At 35.4% G+C, this 25338-nt stretch overlaps 1 long non-coding RNA gene across 1 annotated transcript in view; it reads right to left on the bottom strand.

The window, feature by feature from the left end:
• The window catches only part of LOC139078557 (uncharacterized), a 96009-nt gene that overhangs the window by 2473 nt on the left and 68198 nt on the right, over positions 1-25338 (bottom strand). Inside the window, exon 3 of the long non-coding RNA XR_011531571.1 lies at positions 23461-23581. This is a non-coding gene — a long non-coding RNA (uncharacterized lncRNA). The remainder of the gene's footprint in view (positions 1-23460; positions 23582-25338) is intronic.

Here is a 25338-nt window from a genome sequence, read left to right as displayed (position 1 = left end):
ATAGTCTCTTGACTTCAGCATCCCGATACTTTTCTGAACAGTGACTTTTGGTGATCATACTGTTGGTCAGAATGCTTTAGCGAGTAAAGACACTCAGTTTAATCATTTACATTTGCTTTCTATTTTCTGTCTGCTCTATATTGTATTGCTCTAATTTATTTTAAACATACATATAACTAAAATTACTATTGACGTTTTAAAAGTGTTGTTTATCTGCCCACTAATGAATATAGTGATCTAACTTGCAACAGATTTATGAACTTATTTTAAGCAATTATTTGGTTATAAATTATACAAGATTGTCTTCTCATATGTGATTTTTAAATTACTGAATGGTTTATTGCCCATTCTTATAAATATGTATATAGATTCTTAGCCATGGAATCATAAAGTAAGGAAAAAGTTAAAATGAGGAAAACTTTTAGACATTAAATAAATCTTTTGAAGGATTCACATTAGACCTTCCGTATGGTGAAATAATATCAAAAGATTTAGTGGTTCATTTTCTTATGACATACAATATACATAGTCAATAAATCACTTGGAAATTGAATTCATATATATGTAAGACCAACATTTGCATGAATATTTTCAGCCAAGGTTCCCCCATTCATTTTCAAAATATCATGAAGGAATAAAAAATGGTCTGAGGTAGGTTTAGAGCATATATTTGCTACATAGAGTAAAGAAGTGGAAACGATTATGATGTATTAATGTTGAATATAAACAAATAATATTAACTTTAGTTACAGAATATAGAACCACGTTTACTTGAACAAATATAATCTTAATTAGGATACTGAAAATTATTAAAGAAAAAAATGAAAGTTGTTTTGTTATTGAATTCTTCTTAATTGTAAGGAACAAAGGAAATACAAATAAAATATGAAAATTAAAATGTTTGATCCTTCAAGATGCATTTTATTCCACATAAGAGAAAATCCAGCCTGGACTGTCTTAAACACAAGAAGAAATTCATTGACTTATGGAGCCAAAGAGTCAAAAAGCAGTCTCGCCTCAGAGGTGCCTTATTTTTGTGTTCCACATTGTCAGTAGCATCCACTGCATGACTTCGATCTGTGTCACCGTCAGCCTTAAGCTGATTAACTCCATGATGACGAGGTGGCAGCAGAAATTTCAAGGCTCACATCAGCACAGTACTAAGCACATTCAAAGCAAAAGTCCCAAGTTCATTCTGCTTTGAATTTAACAAGCCTGGATCAGTCTTTGCTCACAGGGATTGCACTCTGAATGACTTTTGTCTAGGTTAGGTCCTCCTTCCAGAACCAGTCACAGGGACAAGAATGATGGGCTATACTTTTACACAATACATTTAGACATTAGGACCAACCAAAATAATGGGAATTTCTGTTGTCATATAACAAAACCACAGGTGAAAGGTAATAACATGGATTTGTGTTTTTCTTATAGGTTGGCCACTCATTCTTCCAACACCGAATAGCTTAAGATTTGTTCATTATTCTTGAAATTCAAAAGTGTCACAGGTATAAGTTTAGATATGCATCTCTTTTCATCATTTTTTTTCTCGTCATTTTGATCTGACAAGTCTAAACCTTCTCAGTTTAGGAAATTGTACTTTATTATTTCACCCCCATCTGCTCTTTTGTCAGTTTACATATAGCTCTCTCCATCTCTTAATCTTTTTATTTATTGCAGTCATCTCTTTATCATCTCTTTTGAGTTCTGAGAGAATTTCTTGAGCAAATTTTTTCTTTTCAATCAATTATTCGGTATTCTGTGGTATCATAACAACTGTGTGGTAACTACTTCATTTAAAAAATTTAACAATCCTGTGTCAACTGAAAGTAATCTTTACAGGGTTCGTTATGTGTCCTTTATTTGCACTCAACGTCCTTTTAAATCTTATATAAACCATAAAATAATTATGCATGTGCACAAGGGTATGTGTGTAATTTTTTGATTCAATGAAATTGACTCTTGCTTTCTGTTGTACAGTTATATAAATTTTAAATCATAAAGATATCCATGTTGCCACCACTGAAGTCAACATCCGATACTGTTCCATCACCTCTAAAACCTTCCTCCTGCTATCCCCTTCTAGTCACGTCCTCCCCCAGTCCCTACTCCCAGTACTGCTCATCTGTTCACCATCACTACCATTTTGTCTTTTCTAGAATGGAATCATTATAGTATGTAAACTTTGGAGACGAGTTTTTATCACTCTGGAGAAAGATCTTGAGATCCACCCAAATTGTTGTTTATCAAAAGTTTGTCCTTTTTTATTGTATGGATGTACCACAGTTTATCCATTCATCTGCTGAAGGTAAATTCTTATTGGGAAATTTTGCATAGAGCTGCTACTGACATCCATGTATAAGTTTTAGTGTGATAAGCTTTCATCTCTTTTGGTTACATACGCAGGAGTGGGATAGCTGGGTCATTCGGTAGTTGTGAGAAACTCTGTAGCTGAAACACGTTGCTTTCCCACCAACAGAGAAGAGTTACATTTGCTCTATATTCTCATCAGCCCTTAGTACTGTATTTTTTATTTTAGCCATTCTAGAAGGTGTGTAGTGGTATCTCATTGTGGTTTTAATTTGCATTTGTTTAATGACTAATGATGTTACGTTTCCATGTACTTAACTTGCCATCCTTCTAGACTCTTTTGTGAAGTGTCTGTTCAAGTTTTTACCCCCTTTTTCTTTTGAGGAAGATTAGCCTTGAGCTAACATCTGCTGCTGATCCTCCACTTTTTTTCTTTTTTTTTTTTTTTTTGTGCTGAGGAAGACTGGCCCTGAGCTAACATCTGTGCCTCTCTTCCTCTACTTTATATGTGGGATGTCTGCCACAGCATGGCTTGCCAAGTGGTGCCAATTCCACACTGAAGATCCGAGCTGGAGAACCCGGGCCTCCGAAGAGGAATAAGCGAACTTAACCGCTGCATCACCCAGCCAGCCCCACCCAGTTTTAATTATGTATTTTCTTACTGTTGAGATTTGAGACTTGTTTATACATTCTGACATTCTAGCCCTTTGTTGAATTTTTGATTTGCAAATATGTTCTCCAAGTCTGTAGTTTGTCGTTTCACTCTCTTAATAGTGCCTCTCAGAGAGTGAAAGCTTTTAATTCTGATGATGTCCAATTACTTTTTTCAATTTATGGATTGTGCTTTTGGTGTCATGCCTAAAAGCTCTGCCTAGTACCAGATTTTCTCACATATTTCCTTCTAAATGTTTCATAGTTTTATGTTTTACATTTATATCTGTGATCCATTTTGAGTAAATTTTTGTATAAAGTAAGATGTTTCAGTTCAGATTCTTTTTTATCTTTTCCTTTCATTTTTATTTTACATATGGATGACCAATTGTTTCAACATCATCTCCTCCTTTATTAATTGCATTTCTTTCTCAACTTTGTCAAAGAGCAAATGGCCATACTTTGTGTGAATATACTTCTAGACTCTCTATTCTGTTCTATTGATCTGTGTGTCTATCTCTTTACTGAAACCACATCTTATTGCTTTATAGTAATTCTTAAAATTGAGCAGTGTGACTCCTCTAATTTTATTATTTTTTAAAATTGTTTTACCTATTCTCATTTCTTTGCCCTTCCATATGCTTTTTGAATCAGTTTTTGAATCTCTATTTGTAAAAGTCCTTTTGGGTTTTTTATTGATATTGCATTAAATCTATAGATCTATTTGGGGAGAATTAAAAATCTTTTTATGTTGAATCTTCCAGTCTGGGAAAACATCTTTCCACTTATGTAGGTCTTCTTTTATCTCTTTTATCAGCATGTTGCAGTCTTCCGCAAAGAGATTCTGAAATTTTATTAAATTTACACGTTATATTTGTTGGAGCTATTGTAAATGGTATCGTACTTTTAATTGGTTTTTCAGTTGCATGTTGCTATTATATAGAAATATAATTGTGTGCTGTCCCATATCTTGTAACTTTGCTAAACTCTTCATTGTTCTTAGAATTTTGTTTGGTTTTTGTTCTTAGATTCCTTGGGATTTTCTACACAGACTTTGTGTTGTCTGTGAATAGATACAGTTTTATTTCTTCCTTTCCAATATGTATGCCTTTAAAAGAAATCTTTGTCTTTCCTCATTGCTCTGGCTAAAATTTCCAGTAGGAGTGATGAGAATGGATATTCTTTTTTTTTTTTTTTTTTTGAGGAAGATTAGCCTTGAGCTAACTACTGACAGTCCTCCTCTTTGTTGCTGAGGAAGCCTGGCCCTGAGCTAACATACATGCCCATCTTCCTCTACTTTGTATGTGGGACGCCTACCACAGCATGGTGTGCCAAGCGGTGCCATGTCCGCACCCAGGATCTGAACCGGCGAACCCTGGGCTGCCGAGAAGCCAAACGTGCAAACTTAACCTCTGCGCCACCAGACCAGCCCCAAGAATGGATATTCTTGACCTATTTCCAACCTTAGGGGAAAACTTCATAGACATGTTATTAATAGTTCCCCTCTCCCCCAGTTTTCTGTAGTTTTATTTCTCTTGAAGGTGTTTAAAGGGTGATGATTGCTTTGACTTTTCGCATGAACCTCCTTTCCTTAGAAAATTGAATGAATTTACTTGCTTGTCATAATTAGAGAACAAGAGATCATGTGGGCCCAAGTTAAAAGCTTTTAGTACCAGACAAATGCTAGAAGGGAAAAGATATGGTTTCCTGGGGCAATTGTCTGCTGTTTACTGCTGTGGCAGACCAAAATTAGCAAAGATCAGTCCCAATTATCCAAGTCAATTAACATACATGAACATCAACTGTTTGATCCCAGTTATCAAAACAAGACAGCCACTGGAAAGATACCAGGAAGAACTATGCCAAATTTTATTGATACCTATTGATTATTAGGGTATATTGGAATGGATATAAAAAGCTACATCTGAGAGATATTTCTTTTGATGTCTGATCAGACACAGGAATTGAAAGAGAGTGAGGACTACGTCATTTTGTATGAATATTTAGATTGGATGTACACTGTTAATGATCCAGTGGATGTAAAATAGATTTTCTCCAATTAAGAATTTATATTTAGAAAGAAAAAACAAGTATAACTTCTACACACAGATGGAGAGACTTATTTTTCCTTTTCATTTAGTTACACACGAATTTTTTTTCTTTACAAGCTCAAGGAAGTAAGTGGGTTGAAAATTAGACACTAACTCAAGACTCCTACAAATCATATGCTCAGTGGTTTTAGAAAATCACTATATAATTCATAGTTGGACAAGACCATAGGGCAATTATTAGTTTGTGTTATTTTTCTTCAATGGTTAGCTCATCACTGATCAATTAAATTTTACAGAGCTCTCATTTTACAGAAATGAGAAAGATACACTCATGAGAAAATCATTATATTTCTCCTGAGCCATAGGTACATCATTTATATTTATGTTTTATATATTTGTTTATGTATTTATATCATACATATATATTTTAAAATATATATTTCTTGAAAGAAAAACAAACAATTACAATTGACTGCTATAACTGTGTTATATAAAGTTGATTATTATATTCGCTTTACTTTTGCATATATTTGATAATTTCCAAAATAAAAATATACTTATTTTCATGAAATCCCATGATTCTTACAAAATCTTTCCATAAATATCATGAGTAGACTTTTAAAAATTCTAATATGCTTGTGTAAGTGAAATAATAAAATGTTACCTATGAAATATTTAAGACCTCATAGAAACCAAACTTGAAATTAAGAAACTCACATGCAGCCTGAAAGATTTGGCTCAGAAATGGGACAGATGGAAAATCATCCACCAGAAGAATAAGATAAAATAAAGATTTGTATAAAAGAAAAAAAAAGTATTAAAATGGTGAACCAAAAAAAATTTTAAGTAATAGGAGCAATATTAAAGTCAGATGTTTTATTGTTCTCTGGTATTCACTTATCTTATAAAATTGCTTTGTATATGGGTAGTAGGGACTAAATTAATTGACCTAAAATGGCTAGATTCTATCTTTCATTCATAAAAAGAGGTAATTACTGAACAATCTATGGATGGCACTATTTGTTAAATTTCACTTTCAACCAACTGCTTTTTGGCATAATTCAGTGTAATGACCAATTTGTTTATAAGGGGATCTGACATACCAATTGGTGATCAACCTCCAAATACCCAATCTCATAGACAATATATATCACTGTCTATGCTTAGAGTCACTGTCTAATAATAATAACTAAAATGTATTGAATACTTCCTCTGAGCCAGGAACTCTCCTACATGATAGGGGCTGGAATTCCATTTAATCCTCACCACAAAACTATAATGTAAGTACTGTCATTACCCTTTATTACATAAATGAGGAAATCACGGTTTAGATATCTTGCCTTCCAAGTAGTTTCAGAAGCTTTCTTCTGTTTAAATATGGAAAACAAAGTATGGAAGACTGACAAAGGAATGTAATGATAGTTTAACACTTACTGGTAAAAACTATAACATTTTCTCACTCCTAAATTATAATGCAATCTTTGAAAGCATCACATAAAAACCAAAACCCTAAGGAACTTATTAAAAATTTAGCACTCTCTGCTCATGTGGGAGTATAGATTTCACTTTCTGAAGAGATTATTATAGATATGCCTTGAATAACATGCAAATATCACACAGAGTGGGTTGGATAACTCAGTTGGGTTTTCCTAAAACTTATTACCTCAAAATCTTAACTACATGAGTAAATGTATATCCACGCAAATGTACAACTCTAAAGGAACATCTCAGTGTGAGTTAGCAGAATAACGAAACTAAACAATTAACTGGATACAGAAAAACAAGCAGAGTGAGATGAGTATGTGATGGGGGAAACGTTAAGTATAAGAGAAGGGAGCATGGACAGCCCACAAGGCAGGAAGAGAACAGTGATCTGGGAGTACAAGATTTATCCGGAAAATGCTGAGGTCTGTTCATTCTACAGGAAGTAAATTCTTTCCATTTAAATTTATATTTTAAATGCAAGAATAGAAAATTTCTAATTCCTGTCTACTCCAAAACCTACCTGCATTCATGACCTACTTTGATCTAGGACATTCTATGTGCTAAGCTCCATCAAGCAGCCAAGAGCATACCATACCTGGTACACTTTTAACCACATTTTTTCCTGAAATTCTAATTCACGGACTAAATTCAAAGATAAAAATTAATGACCCAAATCAAAGGCCTAAGAACAGCAAAAATAACAATTTGCATTTATATAACTATCATCTTTTTTTATTAAAATGTTTTCATTTTCATGATTTCATTTCCAATGGTTACTCATTAGTTCAGAAATGATTACATAGGAATCACATAAACATTCCAAACAGAACCACACTAATGTGTAAGTTCCTTTGACATCTGGAAATGTGTATTTTAGCTCTGTATCTCCTTTTCTAGTACAGCGCCTGGCACCAGAACCACCTTGAGACCTCAGCAAGAGGGGACCTGACCCTGAGCCTGGAGCTTCTGAGGACTGACTCTGATTGTCCTCACCTCCCCACAGCTGCACTTCTCTCTCTCCATGAGGCAGAGTCCTCAAGGTCAAGAGGACTTGCTCACTCTCAGCCCACAGCCTCCGGCTGTTGATTGGGGTTTCCTGAACTCCAGATTTCCCTCACAAAAACGGCCCAGAAACCCCATCCGGGCCCGAGTGAGCCCTTCCCTGGGTCTTTCCAGAAAGACCTGCACAGCTGATGTAGGCATCCCTGGGTCCCAAGGGCATCCCAGGTGCCTCTCGACACGCATGAGAGAACCAGGGCGCAGCGAAAAGCAGCAAGGTGAGCTGCAGACCAGGGCTGGCTGCTGCCAAGTCCTAGTGGGGAATTAAAGGCGTCCAAAACTTGGAAGTTTGAAGTAGGCATTTCAGGACGTTCTGAGGGTATATATTGCGTGCCTCTTAGGCACACTCATGCTCATTTCATAAAGATATTAATATAATTAATTAAAATAAAGAACTAACTATTGGTCACTGTTTTAATCAGAATGGACAGTAAAAACAGCCCTCAAATCTCAGAAGCTTAACACAACGAAAGTTTCTTGTTCACATACTTTATCTGTGAATATTAAGAAATATAAATCAAGATAATTAACCAACTGTGTTTGCTTCCAATTTTGAAAAATAAATATAAACATAAGTATAATAAACTCATATATTTATTTCATAAACATTTTTGCATTTTAGCAAAATCACTAATATTCACATATAATCAAGATTTTCACATAATTTGATACATTTTTACCTAATTAGATAAAATTTTTGAGTAATTTCAATATTAATTTATTTCTTAGTTAATTTCAATTTAAAGAAAATTGAAGATAGCATGATAAATCATTTCCATAAAATATTAAAAATACTTTAATGTCATCAATGTAAAATCACTATTATATTACAGTTTTTACTGACCCTTGAAGAAATATCCAGTATGTGCAAAGAATATTTCTTAATTTTTCTCTCCCATTTTAATGCTGAAATATTATAAGGAAAATTGAAAATAGCAGTATATCGCTCAGTTTCTTTAAAAGGTCTTCTCAATTAAACTATGCCTGAAATCTACAATGGACAGAAATAGAATTATATTACAGAATTATTTTTAATATTTTTACCTGGATGTTCCTCTTAATTACAGAAACATATTTCTTCCTTGTTATAATTTCCTTAAATAAATTGAATGTCATATTTTATATTTCATATAAAATTTGTTTTAACAAGTTTCTCTAAAATTTATGTGTGTGAGCATTTAATCCTTTTAAAAGGTGAAATAAAACTTGATTTTTTTTACTGTAGTTGTAAGGTTTTACTAACAGCATTAATTATAAGCAACAATTCATACCAAATAAGTATGGATAGTGCAAACTAAAAATTAATTCCAGTTTTCTGTCAAAGAACATGATTTCCTTCTTTTTTGAGAATTTTCTGTATTTTTCTAGTGTATTTCATAAAGTCTAGTACAAATCTAATTGCTTTGACAGTATTCACTTGGAATTCCAGTAGTGCGCCCAAGAGTAGCTGAAAGGTCAAATCTGATATAAGTTTCATCAAGATATTTCATCTTCAGGAAGATCTGGGAATTACTGAATGTTATCTTTCACTTGTCCAAATTGCTAACAGCATAATTGAAACCATCATATCTCTCAGTAAAAGTTCAATTAATACTCTATATTAGGCATAAAACTCTTATGATTTTTTGGGCTAACTTCTGTCTTGCACACTTTTTTCTTCACCAAGCTTGTTACCTCCATTTTCATAGACTTGTCCTCAATAATGCTTCAAATCAATACTTAAAACTGAAAGTCTTTTCAGTGTCCACATTAGTCTAAACTTTTACTTTAAAAACAAGTGTAAAACCAGTGAAATACTCATTAATTTTGACTTCTTTGTTTCCTGTTTATTCAATTAAAAGGGTAATAAATATTTTAACATAATTTTTATCCCTGACATACTATATTTGAAAGACTTTTGTCTTTGATACTATTTAGTTGAAGTAGGAATTATTTACTCTTTATTTTATGAATAAATTCTTTTCACACCTTATTACCTATTAAGTTTATTTTGAATTTTTCCCTCCTGAAAAATGTTTCCCTTTTGATAGTGATTATTTCATTATTTCTATTTGCCTTACATGTCAAATTACTAAATCATATCTATTGCAGCCATATGTTTGAAATGCCTTGTTATTAGTACCATGAATGTAAAAAACATGTTTGGTGAAATATTGAGCACACAATATTGCTCTTTTAAGAAAGTCATGCCAAAGGCCTATATCATAATTTACTTCTTTAATTTATTGGATATTGTTTGATATTTTTTGTCTTTTTCTTTTCAGATCCTGTAATTAATGGCATGAGTCTTTTTTTTTTCTGTGCAAGTAAGGAATTAGTATTACACTTTACACGTTACCTCTATCCCTATAAACATGCAAACTGATAATATGAAGTTTTTAATATTGCAAAATGTTCCTTAACCCTCAAGAACAACTACTGCATATACTGTGCTAATTCATAAGTAGCTACAGAATCACAAAGAAATAAAAAATACAGAAAGAAGCAGGCAAATGGATACAGAGAAGTACTGGGACGCTTCATAATGAAGTCTTAAGGAAGGTGCACTTTGAAGTATTTTTCACCCAAGTAAACTTCAGCAGCGTAAACTGCAAACCAACGGGGTATTCGAGTGCAGCTGTCTCTTGTTTTGAGGACATGGAACAAACGAGGTGGAGCAGCATTTTCTTTCTTTTTTTTTTTTCTTAAAGATTTTATTTTTCACTTGTTCTCCCCAAAGTCCCCCGGTACATAGTTGTATATTCTTCGTTGTGGGTTCTTCTAGCTGTGGCATGTTGGACGCCGCCTCAGCGTGGCTTGATGAGCGGTGCCATGCCCGCGCCCAGGACTCGAACCAACGAAACACTGAGCCGCCTGCAGCGGAGCGCGCAAACTTAACCACTCGGCCACGGGGCCAGCCCCTGGAGCAGCATTTTCTTGGTGCCTGAGTTTCGCTATCTGCAATAGTAGAAAATTCAGGGTCATGGGTGGAGTTCTGTCATGCTGAGTGCAGGATGCTCAGGGACAAAGGTGCCCAGGCACTCTTTAATAAATTTGTTTTGCATTTCTAATACCTAGAAATGATTGACCCACGTATCATTTAGAATTGTGTTTTCAAATATTTGGAAGATATTCCAAAAATTTTCCCGTGATCTTTCTCCTACTGACTTCTACTTGAATGCCACTGTGGTCAAAGAGCAAACTTCATATGACTTGAATCCTTTGCAACTCATTTGTTCTTGTTTTACAGTCCAGAGTATATTCTATTTGGCAAATGTTCCAGGTACTCCTGACAAAATGTGTATTCTGTTACATTTGGCTGGAAGTGTTCTATGATTGTCAATTAGGCCAAGTTCATTGGTAGCGTTCTTCAAATGTTCTCTATTCTTACTGATTTTCTTTCTAATTGTTTTCTCAATTATCGAGAGCAAGTGTTAAATTTTTCAACAGAAATTGTGGATTTATCTACTTCTGCTTGAAATTTTATCTGTTTTTGATTCATGCACTGGAAGCTCTGTTATTAGGTTCATAAATGTTTATGATTATGTCCTATTGATGAATTAATAAACTTTTTGTCACTAATGAACAGCCTCCTTAATCCTTGGTAATATTCTTTGTTTTATAATGTACTTAGTACTCCACATTTCCTTAATGAGTATTAGCATTGTATATCCTTTTCCATCATTTTACTTTTAATCCATTCAAGTCTTTATTTAAAGAGTATTTCTTGTACACGGCATAGAGTTGTCATGCTTTTTATCCACTCTCACAAAATCTGAGAGTGTATTTACTTTTCAATGTACTTTATTTTCACATTTAATGTGATTATTAATATATTTTGGTTTATTTCTATTATCTCACTACATGTTTTATATTTGTTCCATTTATTTTTCCCCCTTTTCCTTATCTCTTCTTTTTGATTATTTTTATGATTCCATCGTATCTCCTTTGTTAGCTAATTAGCTATAACTCTTTGCTTTTTACAGCTTGCTGTTTGTTTTGTTAGTGGTTGTTGTTGCTGTACACTTTTTATTTATTGCTATCTTTACCTGGTATTGTGTCACTTCATGTATAATATAAGAAACTTAATGCACTTCCTTTTCTCCTCTCCTAACCTTTATGCTGTAATTGTCATTCATTATAGAGCAAATATATGTAATAAATCCACAATACGTTGTTATTATTTTATGTGTAGTTATCTCTTAAAGAGATTTAAATAAGAAAAAAATTGGCTTTTTCATGGCTTTACAATACAAAATAACACAAGGGAAAATAAATCTGGCCACCTACAGCTATAGCCTGTTTGATTGACCATGCTGTAAGGATATTAAGGAGACTCAGATAACTTCTCATTGTTAAAATATAGCTCTTAGCCTTTTGCTTCCTGAAATCAGAATTTCCTGCATAATACTTTAATAAAAATTCATATTTCCATTTGTTTCCAATTTTCAATAGCTTGATCCCAAATTTTAAGCTTTTATTTTCGAGTTGTCAAAAGGTTCACACCTCCAGATTTAATATTCAATTTTATCCAGTTGCTTTTCTAAAGTTGACAAGCGTGCAAACTGAAAAACAGAAGAATTCATTCATATGCTCTAGTTATAATTGTCTTAATGGGTTGGTTAATACAGTTTCTTCATTCATTTATGCTGCTGTTTCCTGCCAGATTCTCAATAACTCAAATAAATCATTAACACATCCAGATCAAGAATATAATATGGGTTAAATCACTTATTTTCCAAAAACTGTGGCAAAGATTTGTTGTCAGCCTTCCAGATATCCACTTCACCTTTTAAAAGGCTATAATACAATACGAATTTAAGCTCAAGAAAAGCGAAGTCTCAATTGAAGCTATAGTTACAGCTTTGAGGAGATCAAGAAAGCTTCAGATTTCATAAGAAAATACCTCTTAGACAATACAAAGATTTATTTAATGATCTAAATAAATTAAGATAGGCAAATTATCCCTGTAGTTAGAAGTCTAGCTTCTACTAGAAAATGTTGAAACTTTGAACCACATAAATTGCATATTATTAATTAATATAACATATTTCCTAAAGTAAGAAAAAAGACATAACAACAAAACCCAAAGACAAAGTGCTACAGCAAATGTGGCAAGTGAGAATTTAGTATCCTTAGGGGCAAGATAGATGGGCAGCCAACAGGGTACTGCTTATCTATACAATCAAAAGAAATCAAGGACAGACAGTCAAGAGAGGAAAGCAGCAATCCGAATACAAACACAATCTCTGACCAGTTTCTGGACCTGAGCCAGAAGCCACTGACTGAAGAAGAGGACAGTGCACAGAAGGAACGATGCTGCAACACCTCAGCAGCTGTATATGATAGAGACTCCCCGTTCCTTTCCCCAAAGGACACATGGCCGCTTACTTGGTAAAACATACTCTCAGTAAAAGGGAATATACAGGCATTTTGGGTGAGTGAGTGCATACCTTAATTCAAGAAAACTCAGGAGCAGGCCCCGTGGCCGAGTGGTTAAGTTTGTGCACTCTGCTTCCGTGACCCATGGTTTGCCGGTTCTGATCTTGGGTGTAGACTTAGCACCGCTCATCAAGCCATGCTGAGGCGGCGTCCCACATAGCAGAGCCAGAAGGACCTACAGCTAGAATATACAGCTATATACTGGGGGGCTTTGGGGAGAAGAAGAAGAAAAGAAAAAAGAAGATTGGCAACAGATGTTAGCTCAGGTGCCAATCTAAAAAAAAAAAAGAAAGAAAACTCAGGAAGACCATCCCAGTTCCTAATCACCCTGGGGAATCATCTGATAACTGCACCTTTCAACTGCTTTGCCGTTCAGCTCCCTCTGTCCAGATCTTCCCAATCTCTTACGGTTGCTTCTGTCGGCATTCTCCAAGAAACCTCCTATAGGCAAGTCTGCATCTCAGTCTGTTTCCCAAGGAACCCCACTTAAGACGGATGTTAAACTTGGGGATTATTTCAAAAAATTCACTAAAATACAAAATACCATTTGTGTTTATCAGATTGGCAAGGTTAAAAGATTAATGTGATCTAGTTAAGGACGTGAAAACAGCCATTCAGTAACTCATCAGGTGAGTTTAAATTGAAACTAAATTTCTAGGCAGCCATTTAGAAAAGTATATTTACTGCAAGTGTGTATGCATTGATTCCAGCAATACTTCTTTTAGGACTATGTATAGAAAATGATGAATAAGAGTGCCAATATCATATTTGCAAGTTTTTCATTTCAACTTTGTTCATAATAACAATAGATTAAAATGCTACAGGAAAAGAATTAACATCTTGTTACCTCCATACGCTTACATTACATAGCGAGAATTACACAGTAAATGATATGTGTACATATATTTAAATATTTATTCAAATAGCATAAACATCTGACATAATTGGTTATGTATATTTAGGTATATGATAAATCCAAATGTAACACAGAAAACCATCATATTTTATGCATATTATATTATCACTTATAGTATGATTTCAGGTTTATATATTCCTTACATTGTATGTGTTCCCTAATTTTTTAATGAAAATTAAGAATAAAGTTATTTTATTAAAAAAATGACAAATTTTGGGTATTTGGTTCTAGGTTTCTTGATATGCTTTTCTAGCCTTGATAGAGCAGATGAGAAAATCAAGGCATGTATAAATGCAGTATCCTTAGAGAGAACAATAAATTAAAATGTTGTTTCTACTCTGTCTTCATCCAGAATTTTATTTCCCGATTAAGTTTTATAAATTACAGGTAACATAAGAAACACAGAAAGAGGGGCTGGCCCAGTGGCATAGCAGTTAAGTTCGCACATTCTGCTTAGGCGGCCTGGGGTTTGCCAGTTTGGATCCCGGGTGTGGACTATGCATTGCTTGTCAAGCCATGCTGTGGCAGGCACCCCACATATAAAATAGAGGAAGGTGGGCACAGACGTTAGCTCAGGGCCAGTCTTCCTCAGCAAAAAAGAGGAGGATTGGCCGCAATGTTAGCTCAGGGCTAATCTTCCACACACACAAAAAAAATACAGAAAGAGACTCGTTTCTCTCTTTTCAGACTTTTTCTCTTGGTCTTCTCTTTTCTTCTCCTTTTAATTTTCTTTTTTTCTCCCTACAACTTCAATTTGGACTTTTGCTTATCATTATCAGATCAAAGCTTTTACACTGACAAACAGATAATTAGCACAGCACAGTGGCTGCCACATAAAAAATTCTAACACATATGAAATATGTGCATTAGTAGCAATCACTGGCATTGTTTAACCTGGTTGGTGGGAAATAGGGTGTTTTTTTTTTTTTGTCAGTGTTTGCATGTTACTGTCCCATAACTCTCTCTGAAATAGTGCAATACAGGGTTTGGTGTTCTCAGAATAATGCTCTCTGAAATCTTCCTGGCACTAACAGCATAAGTGCTTACTATAAAAGTTCCAGTCGCTGCCCACAGCAGTCCAGCAAGAAAACTGCTTATTGCGTATATCCTTTGTGTATGTTGCTTGCCATGAGAGACAGGAAGAAGAAAGAAAGGGAGTTTCAACTACATTAAATTATGGCAGATATTGATAGAGTGGAATACACATGCATAGTTGGGGTGATGAAGAAAACAAATGCCTCAGCAGTTTTAGAAGGAAATCCACCCTCAGTTAGACAAGAGAGAGAACAGGAGCTCCCAGAGGTTATGAAGCCCGAGAAGAGATGGATAGCTTGAAGAGAAAAGTGAAGTGACATAAAAAAATCAAAGAATATTTTACCCACAGAAAGGAAATCAATGAAAATGACGAACTGCCATTCAAAGGAAATAAACTGATTATTTCAGCTTCCCCAAGAAGGGAAATGCTGCCGGTAATCCATCAGGATGAGCAGGATGTTGGAAAGTGAGGGAGGAAGCCTAGATGTGGTCATCTAACTATCTTTCTTATTCTAGTCCAAAAAGAAAGTATTAGCTAGATGTTGGAAACATAATTTAAAGTGAATTTCTTTAGTACAATAAAGCTCATTGGCATGCATATATTTTCTAATTCTTTTCTATGTTTTTCTTTTATACTTTATAAATGAGATTTTCCAAAAATATTAAAGACACAATGTGTATGCAACGTTTAAAGAGTAATAATAAAATGAACTGCCCATGTACAAACCAAACAACTTAAGAAATAGGACTTTATCCAAATCTTAGGAGCTCACTGGGTTTCCCTCCCTGAGGATGATCCCCCTTTACCCCAGCAGAAGGACCACTCCCCGATCGCTGATGAAATCATGCATTTGATTTTCTTTATATCTGTCAGCTATAAATATATGCACAACATGTCATTCAATTTGTTCTCTTTTTAATGTGTTTATAAGCAGAATCAAACTGTATGTATTTTTTAACTTGCTATTTTCATTCCGCTTTCTTGTTCTGAGATTCATACATGTTTATTGTGTATAGTCTATTGTATGATGTATTACAATTTACCCATTCAGTTGATCGTTGAAAGGCGGTTGGGTTGTTTGCAATGTTGCTATTACAAATAAGGACACCTTCTAATACAGGGACCTACAGAATGTATATTTTCAAATTTATTACCTTGAAAAGTTTTTTAAAGAGATTTTTTATTAATTTTGTACCTCACAGCACTGTATAAGAGTTTCCTTTTCCTCCATCCTTGACAAAACTTAGTACTGTTCTATAGTCTAACTTTTGCCAATTACCTATTGTTTGCCATGCTTTCCGTTTACACTTGCCTGATGATCAATAAGGTTGAACACTTCATCATAAACTTATTCAATATTTCTATTTTCTTCTGTGGAATTCCTGTTCATGACTTTTGCTACTATTTTGCTGTGATGTTTCCCTTTTACTAACAGTTTTGAACAAGCCCTCCATATATTCAGGATACTGAAATTCGATAAGCCATAAGTTGCTATAACGTTTTTGAGACTGTAACTTACGTTTTTACTCTTTTTCTGATTTCCTTGTATGCACAGACATCATCAAACTTATCAAATGTTTTGTATATGGTTTGTATTTAGTGATCTTGTTTTAAAAGAAATTTTTAAAAGCACTTATACTATGAAATCAAAAGAATTTATTCTCCAGGGGGCCAGGCTGGTGGCACAGTGATTAAGTTTGCATGTTCCACTTTCGTGGCCCTGGGGTTCGCTGGTTTGGATCCTGGGTGTGGACATGGCACTACTTGTCCAGCCATGCTGTGGCAGGCGTCCCAGATATAAAATAGAGGAAGATGGGCATGGACATTAGCTCAGGGCCAATCTTCCTCAGCAAAAAAAGAGGAGGATTGGCAGCAGATGTTAGCTCAGGGCTAATCTTTCTCAAAAAATATATATATATATTTTCCAATATTAACTTCTAACTAGATTCTTTCTTGTCACATAAAATTTAAGTGGTGATGTTTACATAGCATTGCAAATGTAATTAATCCCATTGATTATACACTTAAAAATGGTTAAAGTGGTGAATTTTATGTTACTTATATTTTACCACAATAATACAAAAAAAGAAAATCCTATAAAGAGACTCAGTCATTGCTTGAGGAGATCCAGAATTCTTCATTCTGTTTCTAAGAGCCCAAATCTAATTTTCCAAACAAACAACAAAGAAAATTAACACCAATTTCTGAAGTGAGTAGGATTTTATGTATTTCCTATTTTTGGAGGCAGACTTTAATTTCAGGAAACTTCACTAATATGGGAATTAGAGAGAAAAATGTGGGTTTAAGTGAAGATGAATTTTCCCCTAAACTTCTCATAAAACGCCTCCAGATTGGGGAAGATCTCCCAATATCAAATTGTTCTGTAGGTATCACAGCTGCAAGCCCAGAGTACGTTTGCATTCTATGCCAGGGATACACACTTTTGACAAATTCATTGTCTGTCACTGTGAGGGTTGGAGAAGGGCACAGTGATGTTGGAGCGCCTAGCTTGGGCAGGATCCATCGCTGAATTCTTTTCCAAACCTGTTTAATTTAATCCTCATCACACCACTTTACAGATGAGGGACCTAAGGCTTGGAGGTTAAATAATTTATTCACTATCAATTTGCCAGTCTGTAATAGAGCAGAAATTTGAACTCAAGCTTGTCTTATTCCAAAACCTGTGCTGTTTCCGTTTTCCACCCTGATATCTCAGAAAGATCTGTAACAGCAAGAAGGGTGACTGGCAGTTGTTAAATGTGCCAAGTACTTCACTAACGTTACTGAATACTCACAACCACTCTACTAGGAAGCTGGTATTAGTCAAGTTAAAGAGATGCACAAACCAAGATTCTGTAAGTTAATTGTCCAAGTGTACATCAGTGCTAGGATTTTAATCATTCTTTGTCTGGCTTTAAATCCTATGCATACATTCCCCATATTCCTGCAAAGAAATTTGGTAAGATAATATGTTGAGATACAGTGGTCTCCCCTTAACTGTGGTTTTGGTTTCTGTGGTTTCAGTTACCTGTGGTCAACCCTGGTCTGAAAATATTAAATGGAAAATTCCAGAAATAATTCAAACGTTTAAATTGCACGTCATTTTGAGTAGCATGATGAAATCTCACACCGTCCTGTTCCATCCTGCCTGGGACACGGATAATCCATTCATCCAGAGGGTCCTCACTGTGTATGCTACCCGCTACCTGCTACTTCCCTGTCAGTCACTTTGGAGCGGTCTCAGTTATCAGATCCACTGTCCCGGTATTGCAGTCCCTGTATTCAAGTAACCCTCATCTTACTTAATCATGGCCCCAAAATATGAGAGTAGTCATGCTGGCTATTCGGATATGCCAAAGAGAAACCATAGAATGCTCCCTTTATGTGAAAAGGTGAAAGTTCTCAACTTAATAAGAAAGAAATCATATGCTAAGGTTGCTAAGATCTACGGTCACTGTTATTACAGTATGTTGTTATAGTTGTTCTATTCTATTATTAGTTATTGTTAATCTCTTACTGTCCAATTATGAATTAAACTTTATCACAGGTATGCATGTGTAGGAAAAAACATAGTATACATGGGGTTCAGTACTATCCACAGTTTGCAGCTTCAGGCATCGACTGGGGGTTTGAAATGTATCCCCTGACGATAAGGGGCGACTATTGTATTCATTTTTTCCTTCTTGTATGGCATTTGTCTCACCACAAGGTCTTTTTATAGTCAAACCCTTTTTCTTTCTCTTGCCTTAGGATGCCATTTCTTAAAGTGAGGACACTGGACATTAGCTCCACCTGGGACCTTGTTAGCAATGCAAATTCTCAATCCCTACCTAGGATCTACTGAATCAGAAACTCTCGAGGTAGAGCCGAGCCATCAGTGTTTCATCAGACTCTCAGGTGAGTCTGATACACCAATACATGCTAACAGCTTGTGACTCATTGACGTGGGGAAGGCTCATCGTGTGCTGGATCAAAGACAAGTTGCCTCTAAACAAACTGTTTTCCTGGCTTTTCATTTCCAGAAGTCTGGGCTCTTTCCTAGAATAGGAATATTCTCAACACTAAAAATTGCACGAAACTCTGAGGGTCCGCTTGCCATGGAAACCTCTGACTCTTCGCCTCAGAGAGCAGTGGAGAATCCTTTTGTGCTGCATGTTGACTATAACAATTCAGCTTTGCTTCCCAGGCTCCACAAAGATTACCAAACGTATCAGAGAAGGAAGTAGAGAAGCGACTAGACTTTAGACCCATCCAGGCTTGGCCAGTGATAACTAGCGTCCTGAGGGATCGCTCCAATGTAAAGATCATGATGTGGTAGGCAGAGGGTGGGAGAGACTCCTAAAGAGTGAGGTTCAATGAAATTGGAAGTTGTGGTAGGATTCAACTGGAATTAAATAAAGTAATATAGTGTGAAAAAAGTTTATATTTACTGTAAAATGAATTCTAAAATGTATGCTTTTAGGTATTTTTACTTTTTAGTGTCCTTAAAAGAAGAGAAAGAGACTGGAGCTCATTCTTTCCACCATATGAGGATACAGGAAGATATCTAGGCGCAAAGCAGGAAGAGCGCCCTCACCAGACACTGGACCTGCCAGTACCTTGATCTGGGACTTGCCAGCCTCCCAAACTCTGACAAAGAAGTGTTGTTTAAGCCACCCAGTCTACGGCATTCTTCTATTGCAGATCAAACTGAATAGGACAATTTTTAAATGTCCTCCGCATTTTTCCACTTACACTCAAATGCACTTTTGCGGTAATAAGAAGGAACCTAAAGCTTCCTCCTTTCTTTACTAAAAAAATTAGCTGGTACTCCTTCTTGAGTTATGAATATAGACAATAACGTCTACCGAAAATAAAGTGGAAGTTTAATCTTTTAGCCACATACGTAATAATTTATTTTAGGAGGCATAAAAAAGAAAAAAGTTCTTTCAGATTTGAAAAGCTTATAGATTGGTCGCTGCATTTTGAAAGAAGGCCCAACTACTCAGTATTATGCGAAGAAAATGTTTTAGATTTGAAAGTGTCTTGCATATGCAGAATTAAAGTACCTAGGCAGTCCACGGGGGTACTCTCTGTAGTGGGTTTGGGGTGCGTGGTTTACAGAATGGGTACCAAGTATGTGGAGTACCTCTGAGGTTCGCCCAATACAATAACTTTGGTAAATATCGGACTTGCTGTCCATTCAATTTAATTCCCCTAATAATAATAATAATAAGACCAATAATGATAATAATTGCTAAAAAGTTTTGAGCACTTTCTATGTGCCAGGCATCGTTTTAAATGCTGTAAATTTATTAGCATGCTTAATCTTCAAAACTAAATTATAGACTATTAGATAAAGCATATTCTTTCTCATCTAAATCAAACAGAAGTATTCCTGAAGAGTTTAAAAATGCACACAAATAATACTTAAGAATTATTGTTTCCACATTCCTGAATTAAATATTTCGTTATTTTCTCAGCCTATATGCATATATATTGAAAGCTAGGAAATAGCTTTCAGAATTTGAAAGTAGATATGAAAATAAATGTAGATATATATTTAGAAGGTTAGAAAATAGTACCAAACTACTTTGAGTATAGCTTAAATGGAAGTAAAAATATTCACATTTTTAGCCAAGACTAAAGTCAGGACAGAGCTGGCTAAAAACAAAAGATTCAGTGCCCTGAAGTTTCCAGTTCAAATATGGCCTTGTCCTTAGCAAGGACCCTAACCCACTGATCCTATGTACTCAGTGACTACAACTTATAGACATGGTCACCACATTTTCTAAAACCAAAGGTTGAAGCAATTGGTAGGATAGATAACTTTGTTTTCTGATTTGCCAGTTTCCTTATATTTAATGAATAATAGTAACTATAGAAAAATCCTTCACCAAGGAATCAACTTTACTTAAAAAGAGTAAAATCTCTTAAAATAGAAATTGTTCTGGAAGATAGAGGTGTATAGTCACTAAGATTATAAATCGTGTGAATGAAACACAATAATTTGGAATAAATTCTTGATTCTCACTAAATTTGCTGTAATTGTTAAAACTAACACCACAAAAGGAAATCTGGGAGGGAGACAGAGGTGGTGTTGTTTAACGGGTATAGAATTTCAGTTTTGCAACATGAAAAAGGTTCTGGAGATTGGTTGCACAACAAAGTGAATGTACTTTAACACTGCTGAATTACACCTAAAAATGGCTAAGACGGTAAGTTATATGTTATGTGTATTTCACCACAATTTTTTCGAAAGAAGCAAAAAAGAGGAAAAGAAAAGTTTACTTTTTTCCTGCACTGCTAGTAGGAGCCACCTTTTCCCAACTTGCTATAAAGGGAAAGTAAAAGAGGAGAGCAGAAGTGGAGAAACTAAATCAGTGTTTGTTGACTGACTATTCACAACTAGCCATGGAAGATCTATTCTCCTCTCATTTTTAGACAGAAATTTAAAGTCAATAACATTTGTCCAATCTAATGTAACTAGTAAGTGTTCGAATTTATACACAACCACAATTTGGGGAGGATCCAAGCTCTTTTTCTTATGCTAGAGTCCTTTTCAAAATACTACAAGCAATGCAATTCTATCAGACTAACCAAGGCTTATATTGAGTGGGTCCTCAAAAAGAAAATGATGAGTATCACCTAGCTGAGAATTCAAACAACATTGATCTTACTGACACTAATTATAAATCTCATACAGTTAAAATCTATCAAGAGCTTAGTTACATAAGCTTATATATAGATATAGAATATAATCCCATTATTCTCTAGGTTAGTGATTTAATTCAGTTTATCCTAATAAAAGTATATCCCACACCAAAGATATAGGAAATACATCATTGCAAATTCAAAGCCTCACTTTAGCGTTTGACAATAACTGAGATGATGGGGTTGAAAACAAAGCTGAGTCTTCTCAGGGAAGAGTGGTTTCATCTCAACTTAAGTATGTATAACATTGTGGATAGGAGCATAGATAGTTGTGATAACACTTGCAATGGAATAAAATGGGGATAAAAATATCAGGGAGGGATATATACATGTATTTGCTGTTACATGTTCCCTGAATAGCTGAGTCAAAGCCTGGCCAGAGAGAAGAATGACTGGAGTGATTGCTACTTTTCACGTTTTCCAAGGGGAGAACGGTGAACAATGGGGCAACTTTGCATTGAGGGAAAATTTCAGTGGAGAAGCCAGTCTTCATCCTGCCTCGGAATGGAGCAAAGGAGGTAGTCACGTGACTGATGAAATAAAGAGTTAACTTACTCATGGAACTCAAGACAGCTCTGATGCTCTGACAAAAATCCCTGAAAGTGTGACTCCCACTTGTACTTCGCCTGAATCATGGGCTGAGCTTTAAGAGCAGTAGTGTTCAGCGGGGTGACATCACTGTTTCTATAATATGCAACTCTAGTCACTAGTCACTGGTTACTAATAATGATGTCTGCAAATTATCTCATTATTACAAAATGATTAGACTCAAAGTTACTTGAATAATGCAAGTTCATAAACATCTTACTTGACCAGCAAGGGTGGATTTGCAGCTGGTGAGCCGAGGGGTATATGAGCATGATGCACCCATTAGAGAGAGTAACGCACATCAAACTTAAGGACAAATGTCCTCACACTTGATGTCTCTCTCAGGAAGAATGACCTAGAAGCTGTGATATCCCACATTTTCTCACATTCTTGTGGGAAAAAACTTGATAACAATGAAGTTTTACTTACAAGGAACTTTTTGGATTATAAATATATCTGCTCCCGCCAGGGGGTTACAGGTGGTTTATATTTGAAGTGCAATACACATATATATCTCAAAAGGAATCCTTAAAGCTGTAGATCAAAAACACTGTTCATGCACATACTTACATATGAATCTGATAAGACTGAAGTTAATCTAACAGTAGTTAAAATTACAAATCAAGACTAGTAGAAATAAGGTCACAATTTTAAATAAAATTGAGTATAAATTCACAAAATGGCCTTGAAATTTAACCTAGCCCTCAAATCCACAGTGGAAACATGTTCTGGAAAAGGAGAAAATCATATATTCAGGAATATGTGTATGGATGTGTGTGTGTGTGTATGTATTTATTTAGAAAACTTAGGAAAAACATAAATTTCTATATGTGGATTTATGTTGGCATATAGAATATCTCATTATTAATAAATTAGCAGCAAAAATGCAGTTATTTGTCTTAGATAAGGTTCCAGGGAGAAATATGACACACTCAAAATAGATGATGGAAGAAAGCGTGCTGATGGAGACTATTTAGCAAGATGTGGGGGGATAAAGAAAGTAAAGTATTATAAAGTGCCTTGGGGCTAGCAACAGCAGGATGCCACTGCCACTCCTGGACCTGAGAGGGCCAGGGAGGAGCAGATACCAGGATCCATCCTGACCTATAGATATAGGAGAAGGAACACCCAAGAGCAGTTGTAGATATTGGTGGGGAAAAAGAACAGAAACAATCAGTGGTGAACTGCAGCCTGGCAAGGAGGGAGCCAGGGGGAAACACATGTTACCTTCTCCAACCTCCCCTCTCTCCTACCTTTGACTGGCGCTTCCCACTGGTCAGCTGAAAGCCAGCGGGCAGTGGAGCCTTCTTGAAGCCGTCCATGGGGCACAGCTCCTCAGGCACAAAGCATGTTGGAGAGAGGCAGATTATGAATCTGGAGGGGCAAGAGGAGAATGCTCAGCCCAAATTTATATAGTGCTTTTAGAGTTTCAACACCATTCACGCAAACCCATTTAACTCAAACAGCCTTGAAAGGTAAAGAGAGAGAAACAAATTTGAAGTTTAAGGCGAAAAGAGATTTTCACAGTGAAGTATTGGGCTAACTATTTGTGTTCAAAACTGAATCTCAGCTTGAACTAAAAAGCCTGATTTATGGCCTATCAAACATACATTGTACATCTGCTTATCCATTAAAGAATGCACCTCTTAAGAATGCATACTTCTCCTCCTAAACCTAGTGCTAATGCCCTATTGGTAAAGCCTGGATTAGTCCCTTTCCTGACATCAAGGTCATGTTGACCTGCTAGTTTGCAACTGAATATCTCTTTGAAATTTTGATGAAAATGTATCCTGGGTGTGTTCAGTGTATGTTCTTTGTTCTAAAAAGATTTAAGACTGTACTGAAACTCATGCTTCTCCGGAACTTCTTCTAAGGTCTTCCTGGGTTATAATCCTCACTCTGGCTCACAATAAACTCACCCCGATTTGATTTATAGGTTGGTTATGGATTATTTGCATCGACAAAGGTTTTTAGAGTTTCTCAACACTGCCCATTTATATGTGTAATAGAGCCAGTAATAAAACTGTCTTCTAATTTCATACCTAGTACTTTTCAGGCTCTTGGAGAAATCTGAATGTAAAAAAATCTAAATAACTTAGAGAGATGCTTTGGAACTCTTTCTCTTCTTCCATGCTGAGTTTTGAAAATATTAATGTAGAACTGGAGTATGTAATGGAGATAGGAAGTTTAAACAAACCTTCACTAGTCATGTCCATTTTTTCAATAGCCTAGAAGAATTGCACAGATGTTGGAAGTTATGTGTCAACCTTTTAAGAAACCCATTAGCCAAGTACATGTTGGAGCACATGGTAAAGAATACAGCAAGATATAAGACCCAAGGATCCTTCCACAAGAAAATAATTGAAGCTGAACTGGAATGGTAAAACCCACATTTTGTTGTGTTAATGAGAAGTAATTGAAGAAATTTACAGAAGATCTCAAAACCAGAAAGCAAGCCCTTTGTGTACGCATATTGAAAATTCTGGCTATCCTCTTGTACAACCTTGTGCCCTTACAAGGTTTAGAAAGCTCTTTGGTTCGAAAGAAGTTACACTGTCTAAAGAAAGAGGCAAAATTAACAGATCAATCTGAATTAAAATAGGAGGCACTGTTAAATTAGGCTGTGCTGTATATGTTTGCAGAATAGCATTAGGAGGAAGAAATGGTAATCCCAGAAAGAGAGAATTCAAATAAAGCAAGCCCTCCCAAAAAGTTCTGTTTATTTTGATAGAGCATGGTGTGTGTGATGTATAATGTTTTGAGGTGTGCATTTGAGGCTCAAAGTGTGAGGAGTTTGAGGCACACTGACAAAGTTAGAGAGCTTGAATGATAAGCCAAGGCTAGTTCATAAATAATAGGGAATGAGAGTTACCCCCCTCTTCATATATTCTAGAACCGAATCCTAGGAGTAAATCTCTCTGGGGACAGTTCTGCAAGCATTTTGCAACCTTAGAAACACTGAGGAGCATATACATTGCATTAACTGAGGTAGAGAATTGCTTTTTTTTTTTAACTGTACAAGCTGCATGCCATAAAGGTGCTGTATCATTCATATGATTTGTAATAAATCTTTTGTATTCTTTCCTCACAATAATTTATCTGAAATAGAAGCCAATACCTTCCAGGTTACT

This window comes from Equus przewalskii, chromosome 22 (assembly GCF_037783145.1).
Source record: "Equus przewalskii isolate Varuska chromosome 22, EquPr2, whole genome shotgun sequence".
In the NCBI taxonomy this organism is placed as follows: Eukaryota; Metazoa; Chordata; class Mammalia; order Perissodactyla; family Equidae; genus Equus; species Equus przewalskii.
Note: the sequence above shows the minus strand (reverse complement) of the source record. Positions and strands in the feature narration are given on the sequence as shown.